Raw genomic sequence first — 19,454 nt, 5'->3', positions numbered from 1 at the left:
AGATTAAAAGTTGCGCAACTATTTTAAAGCTGAGGCTTAACCTCACACTTTAAAATTGAAGTATCCAAGTTAAATAGTCAATTGTCAAATAGGGGCATCCTCCTACCTCCTATTCAATAATCCTACAAGCCATGACCTGAGCGGAATATTTTGTACTAATCAGACCAGTAATATCACTTGTGGATAATGCTAGATATCTGTCGCTGCATCTGGTTTAGCCTTACTCAATTATAACAATATTTTGACTTACATACTATGACAGTTTATGCAAAAGAGTTTTTATCAACATTCGTCTCGGGAACCGTACTTATGACATCAAACGAAGCTACTTGAGCTGTTGTTTTTTGATCAATTGGACAGTTTGGATATTTAGGTATACGGAATTGATCATATTGATCATATCTAGTGGTAGACATTGATTATTTTCAATCGAGAATAACATTGGTGCAAAATCGCGGAGAAAGAAAATAAACAGAAAACATAGCGTCTTGTCCAATCCTGTCCCTGTTATGGGACATTGAAAAACGTACCAAATTTTAGAGGGCCCTCTAGTAGACCACTGATATTAAATATATACATCTACGTGAGTTTTACAAAGGGTATGCCAAAACTATAAACATCATCTATAGCAATTAATACCAACTTATTCCATTAGGCAGGGATCTCTTTAAGAATTAAAGCTTGAAGAATGATTTTGCACAGGTTAAACCTTATTTTATATTACAATGATTTTATTTGACCTCCTCTGCAGAAAATATTTCTTTGTTTGTCATAAAAGAAATAAGCATGACAATTGCTAATTACTTAGGCCACAATAATCAACTTAAGTATTGTTTTTTTTATAGGAAGTGATTCTGTTAGTTTTTTTAACCTAACTCATTGAAATGAGGAAGTTTGATACTTTTTTCTTACCTTCTTTCTTGTAGAGTACAACATTGTACGTAGTAAGAAGTTACAACGTCACAAGTTTAAACTGCGAATAAAAGTATTTCTTATTTAATTGGACACTCCCACGTAAAACTTCACTTTTACTTTTTGGTATTTTAAACAATTATGCCTTGAGCAGAGAGGCCTATATATGCCTTTTCTTGTCAAGGAAATATGTATTGTACCAAATAAGTATATAAGTATTTAACATTGTATCATATTTTATTCTAATAAAGCATCCTCTAGTAGCAAATACTAGAAGTAAAAGTTGTACAGGGTATAACAATGAAATCCCGCGCTTTAAGATTTATCCAGAATATATAAACAGAGCAGCAGATACAATCATTGAGAATATATCTTACTCAATGTAGTTGGCCTCAATGATAGCCTCGATTTGGGTCTTGAACCGCACATACGCCCTCAAAACCAGGGCCATTCTAAATTCTTGCATTCCATGACTATGGAGTAGATCAGGGACTTCTTGGTGGTGTGAGGACCTCTGTTGACCATTGACTGACCCCAACGGTTATGATGCTTGCTGGAAACTTGGCTTTAAAGAAGTTGGGGACATTAGCTCTCCCTGTGGAAAGCCATATGTTGTTCTAATTCTTGTCAGGTATGTAAACAGTCCATTGTTTCTAATCGTAATTAAAGATGATACGGTTACGACGGGACTTCCAAAAGTTCACCAATTTTCTTCCATAGGCATCCCGGGTGGCCTTCATTTTGTCTGTAAGGAAATGTCTTTTGTAGAGGATGTATGGTTTCATCCTTTGGTCTATGTTTATGGCCCTGGTGACTGTTGCACGGCTTACTTTGCGATTTGTGGCACGAGTGTTTATCGGAGTCCAGGATATGACTTAAAGGGAATTTTCAGGGCTACAAAGAATATGGAGTGCGTTTTTTATCACTCTGGTACTTGTGGGATATTGTCTTATATGCCCATCCTCCTTCCACCCGTTGAAGATTGTGTGCTCTTTTGTTATCTGCTTATCTTCTTGATGTACAATGTGCTGTGTCCCGCGGCACGCAAATTCGATGATGGTGTTCCTCCGGGTCTCTTACATCCTAAGTAGTTGTTTTGAATTAAAAGTTGGACAACTTACTTAAAGCCATGTCTCTCACTTTTAAATAAAAATAACTGAGTTAAATACTTTCATTATTGTTGAAGATGTAGTTAAAGGTAGTACAGATTTACATGAACAACCCTGTAATTTTGATAAATACATCTTTTGATTTGCATCAATGCTAGGGATATGTTTTGTTGTAGATGAACCTCAGCGTTATACGTACACCTCACGCTCTACAAAAGTCCTTTCCCTTTTCACTTTTTGATCAAGGTGATTTAAATATGTGAACATAATTCAGATACATTTTTTTTGTTTAATTACTACATAAACCGTCTTGTCTCCTCCACAGGTTTACTTTTATAGTACTCCGCAATCTCTCATCCGACCCCCCCCAAATCAGATGGTAGTTAGCCAATTCTTGCCAACTATGGAATAATTAATCAATCAATGATAGCACAGGAATTACTCACAGCTTCATAATATTTAAGCTTAGTCCAATGAATCAACGTTCAGAACACTAATTTGTTGGAAAGAAGCAGAAATGTCCACATCTGATAACAAAAGGCATTGCATATTGTTGTGTTAGTGTGTTGACACGTTGCTGGGTCACTGCTGGTTCAGTGGGTGTGACCCACCGGTGGGTCATTTAAAAAAAAATTAAGTAACTTAAAAAAACATTGTATTAGATCATTCATTCCTCAGTATTTTTCAACATTCCATGAATAGGGCACTCCGGAATGGAATAGAGTTACGAACATTGACATGGTGGGACTTGTAAACTCCAGGAACGCAGCAGATATGTACCTAGTGAACTTAGGAGGCAACGTGTTAACGTTAAATTTGTTAAACAACAATAACCTTACTTTATATACAAAAGATTCCGAAGTTTTGTTGAAGCTCACATTTTTCTCGACCTTTTATGTTGAATTCCGAATATAAGTATCGGGTACTCAAGTGTATTTCGAGCTCTGAGATTCTACTTTTTCAATGGAAGGTTATTAGAACTCCATGTTCCGAGGAATGTTTCACAAACATTGTATAATCTAAAAAAGTTTGAAGAACTTTGTTTTATTGTTTAACTTGATTATCTGTACAAAAACATCAATATCATATTATTGTTAAATACACCCCTAGAAACAGTATTGAGGTCACAATTTGATATCTTGTGTAGATAAAAGGAAAGTAATAATAATTAAAAAAACAAAATATGTCAGCACATTATTCCTTAGAAACAACATCAAATTATAGATTGATAGAAATCGACTTCAATCATAAGAAACTCAATATTTCCATCAATGTAATGTGATGAATATTCAATTACATTTTTCCCCTTATATTATCAAATATACAAAACTGATTGCATAAAAACCATAGTCAGTAATAAATATCAAGGCTCTCATTGCATCAAAGCTAACAATGTCAAAAAATATTTGTAGGTAAGATTTGAGGTCAATAAGGCTATCTTCCCCCGTGAGATATTCTGCTTTTTATCTGAAAATCCCGAATTTGGATGGTAGCTCCTGGGTCTACGCTCTTGAGGTGATTCGGTATCGTGTTTCTGATTCCCTCCAATACCATTCGATGTTGAAGAGGATCATCCGACGGTATGATCATTTTATGAAGAGATCAACGTTTTAAATTGAGGAATTATTCACTAGTTGTACAGAAATTTTATCTTTGTTATTATTAATTAGTTAGTCAATACTTGTATTGTTCTCAGGTCTTGGTTAAGTAGTCTAATTTTAAGCTATAATGCTTGCTTCTTTATGTTTCTTTGACTAACGCAATTCTTCAAAAAAAAAAGAAAAAGTTGAGTTTGGGAAAATTCGTTCACGATTCCCAGGGACACACTTTGTGTGTCTGAAAATATACTAAACTATATGTAGTCTCAAAATTTACATATTTATGCAATGTTCTTATAATACAAAGGAACATTATGTATTTAATAATATAAATAGGACTGTAGCACAAAACCATTTGGTGTTTTTTTTTTTTTTTTGCTTTGTATAATTTTGAAACTAATTATTTGTTCAGAGCCTTGCCTTTATATGGTTTTAACCAAGGAGAAGTAGCTTTATTATTGCATTGCAACATCTCTTGTATCCCCTAACAAGTCTTGTACTGAAGGAAGAAGCCAAAATTGCTCCTTTTGCCAAAATATTACTGTATATTGGCATCACTTCATGATGCATAAACTCTCTATTCTCTTCTGAATATTAATGTTACTTTGTTCTGAATGGTTTAACATCTGGAATGAGGTATGCCCACCCTTGATACAGATCAAATTAATAACTGAAAAAGACTCTCTTTTCCCTCTTAGTGTCATGCTCAAAAATGAATGAAGGCTAAACAAATTAAATCTCAAGATCACATTGGTGCACGAGTCTGAAAGAAAAAATAAGTTGACATTCTCATAGAACTCTTCATGATGTGCACCCTGTACCATTCCAATTATCATGTATGACTTGGGAATTTTCTATATTAATCTCTCTAACTTCACTGAGACTAATAAAACTGCCGGAATTTCCGGAATCCATGATATCATTAACACAAATCTTGATAATTGATTTTTCCAATTTTCTGGGGGATGTGGAAACCACAACGTTCAGCCCAGCCTCCCGTGTCTCATGGTTGCGAATTTGTATTCCATATGTGCATATACGGGCAAAGTATGCTACTTAGTACAGTTCCTAGAGGTGCTGTTCCTAGCAGGGAAGCTAGACCTAACATGCCTTCTATTCCCATAGTATCCAAAAGATTCATTGCACCTATAACTCTATCACTGTATGTTAACACCTTCATTTCACCCCCTGCGATGGCAGCCAGACAGAATCATAGGACACTGATTGTTGAGTTACGATTTAGAGAGATTTGGTTGCATCAAACGACTCATTTAGAGTGATTTTAGCTCTCTCCAAGATTCTTTGTCTGATTTGAGAAGATCAAGAGCACAAATGAACGCATCTCTCATATTTTCATTTGTATTCTCAAGAATCCTTACAGCTCGGATTGACAATCCTTTCCGAATGTCTTCAATGCTTGATTGATCATCCCTGGAATATTCAAACATTGATTTTCCTCATCTCAAGTACTGCAAATACTTTATCTCATTTTTTGGCTGCAACTTGTACAACTTAACCTATAGAAGTTACAGTTTGTGCAAAACTCATATTTGTAGCGAAGATTTACTCTGTAACTTAAAAAAAAGTCTTTAATTCAAGTATAACAAATCAACGTTCAGAACAACGATGAGGAGACAATCTTGAAGAATTATACCTTATACCTGTAACACCTGTGTGTTAGTGTAGTATCACCGTCTCCTAAGAAGACTGAACTGGACCATAAAATATCGGGACTATTCAAGACTATTTATAACACTACTAAGTATTTATATTGTTAACTTTATTGTATCTCGCAAGCTCCCCTTCCAAAAGAATTAGAAAAAACGCCTAAAAGGAGTTATTGTTTAGCATATAGAGATAAAAACAAACATATAGTCTGAAAGCCTGCCAAGGAAGATTTCATCCCATAAGGTGCAAAAGGTTTGAACCCTTGAAATTACTTAGTTCACCTAGAACATAGATTTTATTTTGTTAGCTTAAAGCCCTCCCCTGCACTGTCTGGCCTCCAAACATCACTGGAAATAGCCTCTGGAGGTTTTTTTTAAACCATACGGAAAATTATATATTATTATTGAGTAGAGGCAACGCTTTGAGGTTTTATAGGAAATACGTAGGAAAAGAAGAAGACGGAACGATATGAGAAAAGGGAGATAGAAAGAAAGAGAGCCACTCCTATTGGTATATACATAATGTGAAATTGACTAAGCCTTGTTCAAGGACATCTCTATCATATGATAAATAATATAAGTGCTTGTAAAAAAAAAAAAATATATATATAATATAGAAAGAAATGCCAACGTTAGGAATTTATTTTTTATTTTTTTCCTCGCGCTGATGTAGTTATTTTTTAAATTAATAATAATTTAATAACGATGACAGTGTGTAAATTGAAGAAAGAGTTAAGAAGAAATACCTACATTTCCGGTGTGTAGATAGATAGTAAGGCTTCCCAATATCCGTGAAATTGTCCTGGAGCAGGATCCCGGGATATATATATATATATATATACTTTAGAAAGTCCAGATTGTAAATATTAAATATTGTTAAATTGAAGTGTTTATTTTATACGTCAAGAAGAAAAAATATATATTTTAGGGGAGTCCAGCTCAAAGCTATTAACCAACTGGCACAATATTTATACTCATGTATCTACTAGTGTTGGGTCTCGGTATGGAAATGTTTGACCGGTCTGAGAATGTTAGATTTTTTGTTTGACCGAATTAGTTCGGTTTAATAAAAAACCTCGGACTGGTCCGGTCTCATATAAAAATTCGGTTTAGATCGGTCCAAAGGAAAAATTCGCTCTATTTCGGTCCTAATAAAAGTCGGTCACGACCAATTTTACAGATAAATTATTTATAACATGATATCATATGCTTTTTCAGGCACAATGACGTGTACTTATGAGTTTTTTTGAAAAAATGAATGACAGTTGATCTAGAAAAAAAAAAGATCTCTCATAATAATTGTCTACAATGACCGAAAACATCGGTCCTTTAATTAAGACCGAAAAAAAATTGGTTTATTAAGTGAGACCGAAAAAAATTGGTCTACTGCCGGAGACCGCGGCCTGGACCGAAAAGTTGGTCCAAATCTGTCTAGAAAAAATTAGCACTTAAGAGCAAACCGAATTTTTTTTTGATGATTGACCGAGTCTCAACACTAATATCTTCCTAGATCACGGTGGAGGAAGTAGAAACACCTGCACCTGTGTCCAGCCCCACTTGGACGAGATCGTAGCCGCTCACGGCAATTTTATTCCTTACATCTAAAGAGTATATAGATATAAATATGCTCAGAAAATATCAATTCTCTATAATTATTTTTATCTGAGTATGTAAAGTTTTGTAAAATGTTAAAAACCGGAGTCAATGTCGTATATTCATGAAATATCTGTTTTTTGTAGGACAAGAAGTTGAATATTGACTTTTAAAAAATCACATTGGCAAATCTAGCAAAACTTTGAGATGGAGATGTGTTTCAGCCATTTAGTTTCCAAACCAACTAATTCAACTTCGAAATAAAGTAGAACTCGTTATTTATCTGGGTTTTAATAAATTTGAGAAATAACAAAGAACCTTTATAAGTATTGCATGAAGCACTAAGGCAACTAAGTAATACATTGAAGTTGCTAATGAATAGTAAACATAGGTTTGAAAATAGGGGGGGAGCAAGGGGCAATTGTCTTGAAAATAATTCCTAAACCATGTTACTCAAAAGTTTTTGATACAATTTTTAAAACTTAGTAACTCAGAGTATAATAGGTCAATTTGATTTTTTTCCTTTTACAAAGAGTCCGGAGTCTTCGCTGTTTGTTTATGTTCAATCCAAAACACTAGAGCTTATTATCATGTCGTAAGAATAACAAAGGCCATAAGTTGCAACCTTACTTATCGTCAGAATTTCCTCAAATCCGTGATTGTGACCAAATATGGTTCGAAGGCAACCACCTACCCTGTGTAGGAGTACCTGGATAAGGTGGAGGATATTGGAGAAGCCCTCAGGAGTGGTTGTTCAAGAAGCCTTTAAAGAGTAGCCAGGTAACTCCATGACAGATATGCCCATGAATATCAATGTCTCAAGGTCCACCGTATCAAAGCGCCTCCAAGAGAATGGTGGTGTTAGTGGTGATAGGAGAGAGGGTGAAAAAGTGAACCATTTGCTTAGATCCCGTTTAGATGTCTTGGACTCCCCAATCACCATTTCGGAATCCCCTGGATTATAGTATATTTTGCAAGTAGAGTCACAGGCCTGCCAAATCTGAGACCCAAGTGTATGGACTGACACAATACAGCCGAAAAATGTAATTGCCAGAGTTATAAATCCTAAGGACTTCGTGTATGTTAATAAAAAAAAAGAATACAAACTCTGACCGTTTGATGAATGCTTTGGGAGAATATCAGCCTATTAGATTAGCTGCAAACAGCTATGAAAGACAGGACATAAACACAAAATTCACTCCATATCTTGCAATGGCATATGTAGTTAGTAATAACCTCACTGTCGTTCCTCAATTCTCCTCTGAGTGACCATACCATACCGAACCATAACTTTCCAACAAATTATTCTGTTTATCATGATCACACACTCACTCTCCTTAAGAATGATAAAAGCTCTGGAAAGTAAAAAATAAGATTCAGATTGTCAACTAACAAAAATTTCGCACGTCAGAAAATGCTTTGAATTTTTCATCACTCAAAATATTTATCCTCTTATCCTTGTACGTTTATATTGAGAGATTCGGCAAACAGAGCCTTTTTTAATTGGTTAAACAGAGTTTGACATTACAAATGTGTTTCTTGACCTCTGCCCAACACTTGGGGCTCAATCAACGGCGCCAGAATGTATTTGCAATAAGAGGGGAAAAATAGTATAATAGTGACAAAATCTGAGGAATCCGAAGAATTAGGGGGGTGGATTTTTAAAATAAAAGATTCAAAAATTGCCCTCAAAAATTACATAATTTCAAGGTTATTAGAAAGACAAGGCTATGCTATAACGCCTGTACAACTGATGTTTGACTTCCACCCCGCTTTTAATATATACGTAATAGTAGATGAGTGGTTGAGTGTTTTGTCAAAATCTGTTTTTCTTGCCGAGCAGTTGGTACGATGCGTTATATTGAAAATTCTTGCAATAGTGACGTCATAGACTATAAGAGGTTGTGTGCTTTGTCAAAATCTGCACGTCTTGCCAAACAGTCGGTGCAATACATCAGCTTGAAAATCCTAGCAAACCCGATTACATGATGGTCTAACCTTGTATATCTATTAACCTTCCTAATAATAAGCTTTTTTTTTGCATAAAAATATACTTTTGTAAATCTTTAGTATAGGGTCAAAAATGTTTAGATAAGGCCTCCTTTGTGAAAGCTGTGCAACTCCGCCACTGTTTCTAGTCTAGAGAACAAGAGGTTACAGATTGCAATAAAGTTCTCAGACTTTGAAGCATAATTCTGTAAAAGGTCACATCTCCATAACAAGAGCAATGTAAATTATTGGGGTTTTTGGAGGCCATATTCAATACCACTACAGTCACTTATATGTCTATAGGTAGAGCGATGAAGGTCAATTACTAAATAATTGATGTATATTGAAAAATTAAAAAACAGAAACGTAACAAACACATATAAAAAAAAAAAAAAAATGAAAAAGCAAATGGTTTTTAATTAATTTATACTGATTTAAAAAACCGGTGATTGGCAATTTGATTTCCATTCTTTTCATTCCTAGTAATTTCATTCCTAGAAAATTAATTACCTGCAAATTTAACCCCCAAAATTTCCTTTCCCCTTCCGCTGAGAACTTTTAACTTCCCGTATTCGTATTTCAACATTTCAAAATGTGTTTTTCAGCTGTGTTTGCTTGATTAAATTTTGCTACTGCAATTTTTGGGGTCTCCATTTTATATATGTAATGTATAACAGGGATTCTCAAACTTTTTTGCATTAAGCATTTTTAGCTTCAGTGATTGGAGCATCCGCAGGTTTGTTAGTTTTTTTTAAAGCAGGGGTTGAGGTTTTTTTTAAAAAAGATATCCATAAATAATTTTTTTGTGAAAAAATTGAAAAATTACATTTTTTGGAAAAAAACACCATTAAAAATCTACTGTTATTGATAAAATAATATTTTGTTTTTTGGAAAACAATTTCAAAAGTCTATAACTATTCTCAAAAAATTAATTTGTTTCGAGAAAAATTTCAATTAGAAAATTTTTTGAAATTTTTTTTCAAATATTAAACTTTAAAAAAAAAATAAAATGTTAAATTTTCTAGTCAAATACAAAATCCTTAATTGGGAGGGGTGGGTTATAGCCCCTCGATCCCACCCTCTGCGGATGCCCCTAGTTATGCACTACTTGTAAAATATTCTTTCAAAATCTCAAGTACGACCTGGAGTGCCTCCAAGTACCTCCAAGGGGTATGGGTACCCCCATTTGTGAACCACTGATGTACATTATTATACATATTAGTTACTGTGTCCTATTCTACCATGTAATAATGAAATAATAATACGTATTATTATGATTAATTGTTCTATTACTTAATTGTTTGCAATTTATGGATCAAATAAAACAAAATTGACCTTAAAAATTAATAGCGTGAAACGCTTTACCACAAAGTTTTATTATGCCTTAAAAATACTATGGCTTTATGTTCATGTTTTTAGCTATAAAATATGTATAAGATATAAACAATATGCTTGGAAGTTATGCCCCTGCTACTGTGGATAAATTGTAAGGTAATGGAGTCGCTTACGACTTAACTGCATCTCGCAATCTTTCATTAACTTCTAGTTATTTGCCATGTACGCCCAAGTTTCTCACAGTATTATTTTTTTTTTCTACAAACAATACTAATTTTTTTCAACACTTCTACAATGGGATACTTTTTAAAAAAAACGATCAAAAATCTTAAAATCACACGACTAAACATTGTTTCTTTAAAATACAAAACTATAAAGATGAGAAATGGATTAGTTGTAGATAATACATAAAAATTAATTAAAATATGCAAGTCATGTATACCACGTGGCTTACTTTCGGACATTCGTAAAATATATGAAAAGGGATTTGTTCTTCCAAGCAACAGATTCACTCTAACCATTCCCCATCAATTAGTCCCCCGCCGTACGGCCCTTCTACAAAAAAACATTTAGCACACAACACCGCCCACAGAAACAAAAATTAGCCCTAAAACAGACTATAATAATATCATGAACTAAAATAAACTCCTCTGTTACTGGAGAAGATGTATCTTGAAACCTAAACTGTGACAAAGTTGGGATATGTTTAGAGCTAATGCATATCCACAAATGAGCATTTTATATAAATTACCTAAGCAAACTAACCCAATAGGAATTGGAAATTTGCAATTTCCTTTTTATTAGCTAAAAGCCTGACTGAAAGCCGCAAGAGAATTATAAATTATCCCCTCAAAAGCGTTGAAGAGAAGGACACCTATAAATTTTCTCTTCCAAAGATTTATTCGTGTATGATGAAGAAATGGCTATAGTGTAGCGGAACCATTTCACATTTTGACTTGAGAGGGGCTTCCGAACCGTTTTCTTGAACCCTTGATTACTTTTTCATTAGCAAGGCATCCAAGACGTTGGAACCTCCTATTGGCTAATTTTTTTAGAGCATCCTTTATTGATAGACAAAAAAAAAAAAAAAAACCCTCGCTTTAAGGGTAAGGCAATATAAAACAAAATTGGAGGACCAAAGAAGTAAGGACTTAAGTTCTTTATTATATTAATAATTCTGTTAACCCATTACAGGAGATAATTATTTAAGACAACCAGAAAAAATTCTGAAATAAAGTTTATTTGTACAAGGTTGATCTTATCTTATGGTAAATTATTTGAAATTTTAATAAATCATAAATTTATTCGTCGATTGTCTTCAAACTCGGTGAAAGATAGGTTTTGCGACTCAAGATTCCTTATGTAATGTCTCGACTCAATTTAAAACTAAACAAACGAGAAAGAGTAAAATGGAGTATCGAAGGAGTGAAATTTTGAAGCTTCTCTTATGCTGCAGGTCCCCCATGGCCAAATCCAAAAGCTCGGATGAAATTTTTGTAAGACAATTCTTGAAAACAAAAAAAATCCACCCGGTTACTTTGGGTCAGAGTAAAGTTCGTGGACAACTTTGTTTTCACTCAAAATGGAGCTCCGGATCATCGCACAGAGCAACATTACGGATCACAAAAACATTTCCAATAAACATTCAATATGTGGAACATATCTTTCACAAAATATTTACCTTTTACTAGAAGCCATAATTTTCATTTGAACAACAGCCTCGATTTGAGCTAGACTCTTAATTAATGCAGCGACCCACTAGATATTTTAATTTTTTTTCTGTTATATAATATTAAATTAAGTACTCCAGTCAACATATAAACAAAAAATAATTAATTAATGTTCCATGTAGATTAAAAAATCCATATTTAAACGTAATGGTAAATTAATTAATCTATTGCTTGGAATGTGTTAAGTGGTATACACATTTTTGAGCACTTCTTCACGGAATTTGTATGCTGTTCCCCAACAGAAGTAAATTGCTGGTTGGCAAATATGACCTCATTTGTATAAAACCTTGGATTATAGTTTAGTAGTTCATCCGAAGCCAAGAGAGCAAGAAGACTGATCTAATAGAATATCTCCATGGGGGGACATATCCTTCCAAAAGTTTGCACATTTAAAAGGGGTCTTAAAAAGGTTTTGTGGTCCCATAAAATGTATCTCATTAAATTTGTTTACAGTAAACCTTCAAATTCTATTTTTTAACATAAACAAGGGTCTTTTGAAAAGTCCTTGCAAAGTCCGAGGGATGGCACAACTGGCGCGTATTGAGGTTATGTTTAGTTAGTAGCATCTCTTGGAAGAAGCGAAACCAACTTTCAGCTATATCAGTCTATTTCTTTCTATTTGGTATTCGTTTGAATCGAGGAAATGGAGTGATTTTCAAAAAATGGACTAAAAATAATTTAGTTGCTTGATTAAACATTACTTTATCAAAGGCAAAATGCCTCTGGAGACTAAAAAGAAGCTTGATAAACATTATTGGGACTTTGTACCTTGGATTAAAACAGTTTATAAGTGGTTTAACAATTTTTGAGTGGCCGTATGGCACAAGTGAAATAGATATTTATCAAAAAAATAAATTATTAAAAATTCATGGCGTATCAAGTTAGAATAGGGAATCGATAGATGACAATATCATTTATTCTGTAATTTTTGTATTAACAAGTTAACGCCGTAATGCATGTTAAACTACTCATCTCCCAAACATTTTTAAAATTGTCAAGGTTACCATGTCATTTTTGGTTTCTTTTTTTTATGACACCGGCAGGCAGGGATGGTTCAAGTACATTTAAATGTACTTGAACCAAATACAAGTACTTTATTAAAGTATTAGGTTGTTTTTTGAGGTATTTTTACCAGTAATTCACAAGCCTTTGCCATAAATTTAAGTACAGTTGCAAGTTCTATGAAGAATATATAAACTTATCTTATTGTCTCAATACCATTTTATAGGTTAGTTTACATTAATAAGAAGTAAAGTATTGCAAGTTAGCTATTAAAATCTGTACAAACAAGACAATTTATCGTCCAAAATGGAGAAGGAAAATCAAATCATCTAATGCAGAGAATTATATTATGTTATATTCTCAAAAATAAAATGATTTTTATCTTTGAACAAGTCAGAAGTAATGGTAGATCTTCTAACCGATGCAACTAGAATTGACGTTCAGAGTCTTTTTCAGCTTCTTTTTTGAAAGAGAAGGTTGCAAGATACAATAAAGTGGTTCTGGAGATTATTACTACACGGAAAATTTGCCCTAATTTATTAACGAAATCATTATACCTTGGGCCAAAACTTTTTTGTGCAATGACAGGTCCACCAAGTATGTTAATAACCCCCACTGTAACTTCACAAAGCATTTAGGGCCTCTCCGAATAATTCAAAATGAACTGTAAGCCCATGTGTCGTTTAATACTATGGAGAAGACATAATGAATATTAAAAACCACCGCCTCCACCTCAGAAAACATTTAGGCCCCCTTCAAATACTTGAAAATAAACCCTTGGGGCCATAGGTTGATTAAATCTACGATAAATATACCAAGCAGATTAAGAACTACCACCTTTGATTCACAAAGCATATATTGCCCCTTCCAATAGCTTCAAAAATCCCGGATCTATAGATTGATTAAGACTACAGAAAGGACACCAATCAGGTTAAAATCACCGCCAACACTTCACAGAGCATTTAGGGCCCCTTCAAATACTTCCAGATAAACTTGGAGACCATGCATTGATTAAGGCTACGGGAAAGACACCAAGAAGGTTAATAACTATGAGCTCAGTATTCATTTTGAAGTATTTAGAGAGGGACTTAATGCTTTGTGAAGTGTCGATGCTGGAGTTTGACCAGTATGGTGGGCCTTCAAATGCACAAAATCTGTTTTGGGCGTAGGTATTCTGATTTTCTTATTAAATGGCAGGAAATTTTCAAAATGGTAATTTTCCATACTGGCAATTTTCTCCATGGCCATTCCCCCCTGCCAATTTTCTAAATGGCAATTTTCTCCAGAGCGATTTTCGGTTCACGAATAAATAAGGAATGAGTTGACTAGTCAACAGCTGATCAAAATACATATGTAGATTTTTGAGGTAGACCATTATATACAAATATATTAACATAGCTACACAGACGGTTGGATATCTGATGGATAGGATTTTGATTCATATGACAGAGTGTGTACTATCCTTCAAAAGAAGGAGGAATATATTCATTCAACTTTCATTCCTGTTCACGTTCATATAAGTGAATTACAGATGCATGTTAATTATTATGTATTGGTATAGACAGTAGAAATCGGAAAAATTGAACTTGAAGAGATCAATCAATTTTGTTTGATAGGTATATTATGAGAAAATCAACAATAACTTTCCATTAGATTTTGTTATCTTTTTCATTTTAAATACAATATAAATTTTCTCAAAAGTGAGCCTTGATGAAATTTGTATTTCGTATCTAATTACCTTAAATTAAAAACTAATAAATCATTTCTAGACATTTGATTTATTGTACTTAAAGATGGTAAAAATTCTTCATTAGTTGTATAAAAAAGATAAAATATATTTTATTTAAAAAGGTCGCTATTGGAACTAAATAAAGTCCTTAATATGGGTTAGTGCAAAAGTTTTAAGGTAGTTTGTAATTTTTTGTGAAAGGTTGTGAATTTTTTTTTAAGAAAAAATAAATTTTTTGTAAAACGTTCTGAATTAAAAAAAAAATTCAAAAAAGTTTAATTTTCTGTGAAAATCTATTGATTTTTGAAAAAATTTCAAAAAATTAATATTGGTGAATAGCTGTATATTTTTTCCAAAAAGTTTAATATTTGAGGTGAAACATTTTGGCCGATAAATATTATTTTTAATTATTTTTCCTAAAAGATTAATTTTATTTCCAAAATATTTTAGTTATTTGTGAACATAAAAAAATTCAAAAAAAACAATGCCCCTCTAAATATAATCCTGTGGACGTCTCTCTTAATTTAGTTCATAATAATGCTATTAAGAAAAAATTAATAATGAATTTATGAACACCGTAGACAGCAATAACGGCTTTCAGGAGGAATTGGCTGCAGGTCTTATGATGTATGCCTCTGACATGGCTGCCAACTCCTCATCAAAAGTTGTCAATTAAGACCTCAACATTTGGGGGTCGGATTTTGCAGGGTTGGGACTCTCTTTGCCACCAGCTACTTTATTCAATTGGAGTCATATTTGGTAATTAGGGAGGTCAAAAGTTTCATTAAAAAAAACTAGAACTGAACTAACGGTTCACTTTTTCATCATTTTTGCATCAGCAGTGGTTCTTTAGGGGCTTGTGGAGACACATCACCACCCTTTTTGACGTACCTTGTCACCTTGTGATTCCTGACACATGATAATCAACGGTGATGCTTTGAATTTAACATTAACAGAAGGAGGAGTAGATGGTCGTACTTTAGGATAAATCAAAAGTACTGAGCAAGTTTTAGCTAGATATCGTTAGTGAACTATATCTCACGATTAATAAATTACATCAAAAAAAGCTTATAATAGACTTAAAGCATCAGCGTTCACTTAAACAAACTTCCGTTGCAGTTTTGTAGTTGGTAAAGTCAGTTGTGTGTTATAGCGTTCCAAAGTAGAAGTAAAAACAAAGGAAATTAATACAATATCGAATGCAAAAACAAGCCATGGTTCCAACAAATACATTCTAGTAATATCGAATATGGACGTTGAAGAAGAGGCATGATCTCGTGGGCCAATGTTCGAAAATGTCAATAATATAATGAAAATCGTCGAGTTGGACCGGGTAATTTTGTTATTGTTGTTTGTACAGTATTGAATGCAACAGCAAAGCTGTTGTTCCAACGATTCCGTTCTGGTAATATGGACGTCGAAAATTTCGATGAAATAATGAAAATCTTCGATTTGGACTGGCATTGTGCCCTTGTTCCATTGCTAAGGAACTAAAGATTAGCCAGAAAACCGTTTGGAAACATCTACATCCAATAATCCTTAAAATGTTAATTTTATTGTTAAAATAATCTATACTTAAGTAAGGTCCTTTTTCCTACTTGTTGGTCTTTATACCGGGTGTCCCGAAAGTCTTGACCGGTACCTTCGATGGCTTTTTTCGAGGTTTCAGAGACTTTTTACGTAAATGTTGCGTGAATAAAAGTTAAAGACCGTTTTCAGATTAACAAGTTTTGTTTCAATAACATTTCGAAATTTTAATTGTTTTTGACATGGAGGCTAAAAGACATGAAGTAGCTGCTCTGCTTCGTGCAGGAATCAGCCACAAGGAGATCTTTGAGGCCACCAGCATGTCCGCCAGCACCATTGGCAGGATCAAGAGGAGGTTGGAGAAGGGGGAAGGCCTTGAAGACAAGCTTCGAAGTAGAAGACCTGTCTTAAAGGCCACCAAGGCCACTAAGAAGAAGATCAGGGCCCAGATCAAGATATACCCTCTTCTGAGCATCAGAACAATTGCCAAGAAGAACAACATGGGTAAGACTACTACTGCCAACATTGTCAAGGGCATTGGGGGCAAGTCCTTGGTCCACACCACCCGGCCCATGTTGTCCATGGTCAATATGGAGGCCAGATACATCCGATGCAAGAACATTTTGAACAACATGAAAAGCAATGGGGACAGAATTCTCATTTTTTCCGATGAGAAAACTTTTACAGTGGATCCAGTCTTCAACCGCAAAAATGATCGCTACATTAGCCTTAATGGTTATGTGGGATCTGAGAAAAATGTGTCCTTGACCAAGCACCCAGCCAGCATCATGATGCTTGGAGTTGTTGGCTCAGATGGTAAAGCCATGCCTCCAGTCTTTTTCCGAGAGGGCTACAGGCTCGCCTCGGAGGACTACATCAAGGTGCTCAAGACCAAGGTAGTCCCATGGATCAGGAAGGAGTATCCTGGCAAGAGGGTGTGTTTCCAGCAGGATGGGGCACCTGCACACACAGCCAAGAACACCCAGAAGTGGTTGAAGGAGAATGTGGAATTCTGGCCTAAGGACTTCTGGCCCCCTCCTCCCCCGACCTGAACCCCTTGGATTTCAGCATCTGGGCGCACATTGAGAGGCAGGCTTGCAAAAAACGCCACAGCAGTACCAAAGCTCTCAAGGCCAGTATCACCAAGGCCTGGGCCAAGATGGAGCCCACCTACATCAAGAACACCTGCTCCTCCTTCCGTCCCCGTGTTGTGGCTGTTATGGAAGCTAAAGGCCAAATTGTTAAAAACATATTATAGATTATAACCAAGCGAAGTTTTTTTATTAAAACATTTCTCTGTATCTCTACTTTTAGTCCTTGTAGATCTTAATGAAGTTGGAAGTTAGAAATCAGTCAGGACTTTCCGGACACCCAGTAGAAAGTAAAATCGATCCCTCGTGAAGTCCTTGAGGGTGTTTTTCGCTTTTATAGTTACTTCTTTATATAATGTAATAACTTATATAACTGCGTAAAAATATAATAAAGTCGTATTCAATTGCATTAATGAAAACAGGGAGATGTTTTGCAAGATTTGTGAAATGCTCTTAATACATATCTCATATATCTTATTTGTCTGAATAAACCATCGACATTTTTAGGGCAAATCCCAAAGACTGACACTAAAAGACTGCTCTCAAATAAGGGTGTTTTTCCTTTATTAAATTATTCCGTTATATAATAGAATAAATATATAACCTAGTAACAATATGTACTGTTCGTATTATCTTGTACTAGAACGAAAAAAGTAATAGTATTTCCATGATATTTGCAATAATCTTAATGCATATTTCATAAATCTTATTTGGCTTAATAAACCATCGATATTTGTATGAAAAATTCCGAGGACCTCCAGTTAAGGACCGGGCCCAAGGATCGAGAGTCCTAAGGACCAGTCCAAAATTTCAAAGACTGGACTGAAGCGAATAAATAAAGAGAAACACAATACTTTCCCTAACCTTATATTTCATAAGGCAGTGTGAATTTCTTCAGACGCGACTAGACCAAAGACAAACAATAAACAAAGACGTGACTAAGCCATGAAATAACTATGAAACGACAGTTGTACATTTATTGGGGCAATAGAATGATACAAAAAATGATATTTATATAGATAAGAACTGGAGTAGATTTTTTTTTTTGTAATAAAAATGTGAGAAAAAAATATAATAAATTTAAAGGCCTGTTATTTTCGTTTTTCCTTCTCAATTCAATTGTTTTTTTATCATTTGTCTGTATCATTCACACATTCTTGACACTTTCCCACTACATACTCAATTTATTACTCAACATAATTGTTAAAGAATGTTTTTGTATTTTTCTCATGACGATGACAACTTTTTTATTGCAATGTGCACTGCAGGAACCAAGTATTTGATGCCTTGCTGAAATTATAAGTTTGTACAGTGATAAAGATTTTATATGAAATTTCGGACCACAGACTGGCTAGGTTATTGCGTGAACAGTAATGCATAATATATCAGGGGTGTCTGTAGGATAATATTTTCTGGGGTTTTGGCATTTTGAACTTTTTGAAAAAAAAAGAAACAAAAGTTAAATTTTTTCGGAAAAAAATTTGGAAATTTTTTAGGAAAATAAAATCACTATGGATTGCTATTTGCAAAAAAATCACTACTGATTGTTGTTTGCAAAAAGAATAAAAAATTTACAGCTATTAACAAAAAATGAAATTTTTTTAGATAAAAATTTCAAAAACCTACAGCTATTCTTAACAAATTAAATTTTTACGAACATAACTTCAAAAATACATAGCTTTTCTCAAAAAATTTTTATAAAATTCACAGCTTTTCACAAAAAAATAAATTTTTTAGAAACAAATTTCAAACATTTAATTCCAAAAATTCATAGTTATTCTCAAAAAATAATTTTTTTTTTGGGAAAAAATTTCAAAAATCAACAGCTGGTTACTAAAAATAAATGATTTTGGAATTTTTTTATATTAAATGAAAAAAAACTTGCTCCCGCTTTATAGGACAAGTTTTATACATATCTATGTCTGACCTTAATGAGCTTCTTCTCGAGCCACTACTTTGTTGTGTTGGTCGTATGTTGTGGATATTTGGTTTTGTCGTTCTGGAAGATCCATTACACGAACCATTTTCATTGCACTTTCTTAAGGGAAGGAGGTTGTTGTCCAAGATTTCGTGGTATATGGCCCGTCCATCCTCCATTAGATGGAGTGAAGTCGTATCTAATGTTTCCGCCCTCATGTTTGACCGTGGGGAATGTTGTTCTTAAAGATTATA

The sequence above is a fragment of the Lepeophtheirus salmonis genome, chromosome 1 (assembly GCF_016086655.4).
Source record: "Lepeophtheirus salmonis chromosome 1, UVic_Lsal_1.4, whole genome shotgun sequence".
NCBI lineage: Eukaryota > Metazoa > Arthropoda > Copepoda > Siphonostomatoida > Caligidae > Lepeophtheirus > Lepeophtheirus salmonis.
This window is presented reverse-complemented; position numbering follows the sequence as displayed.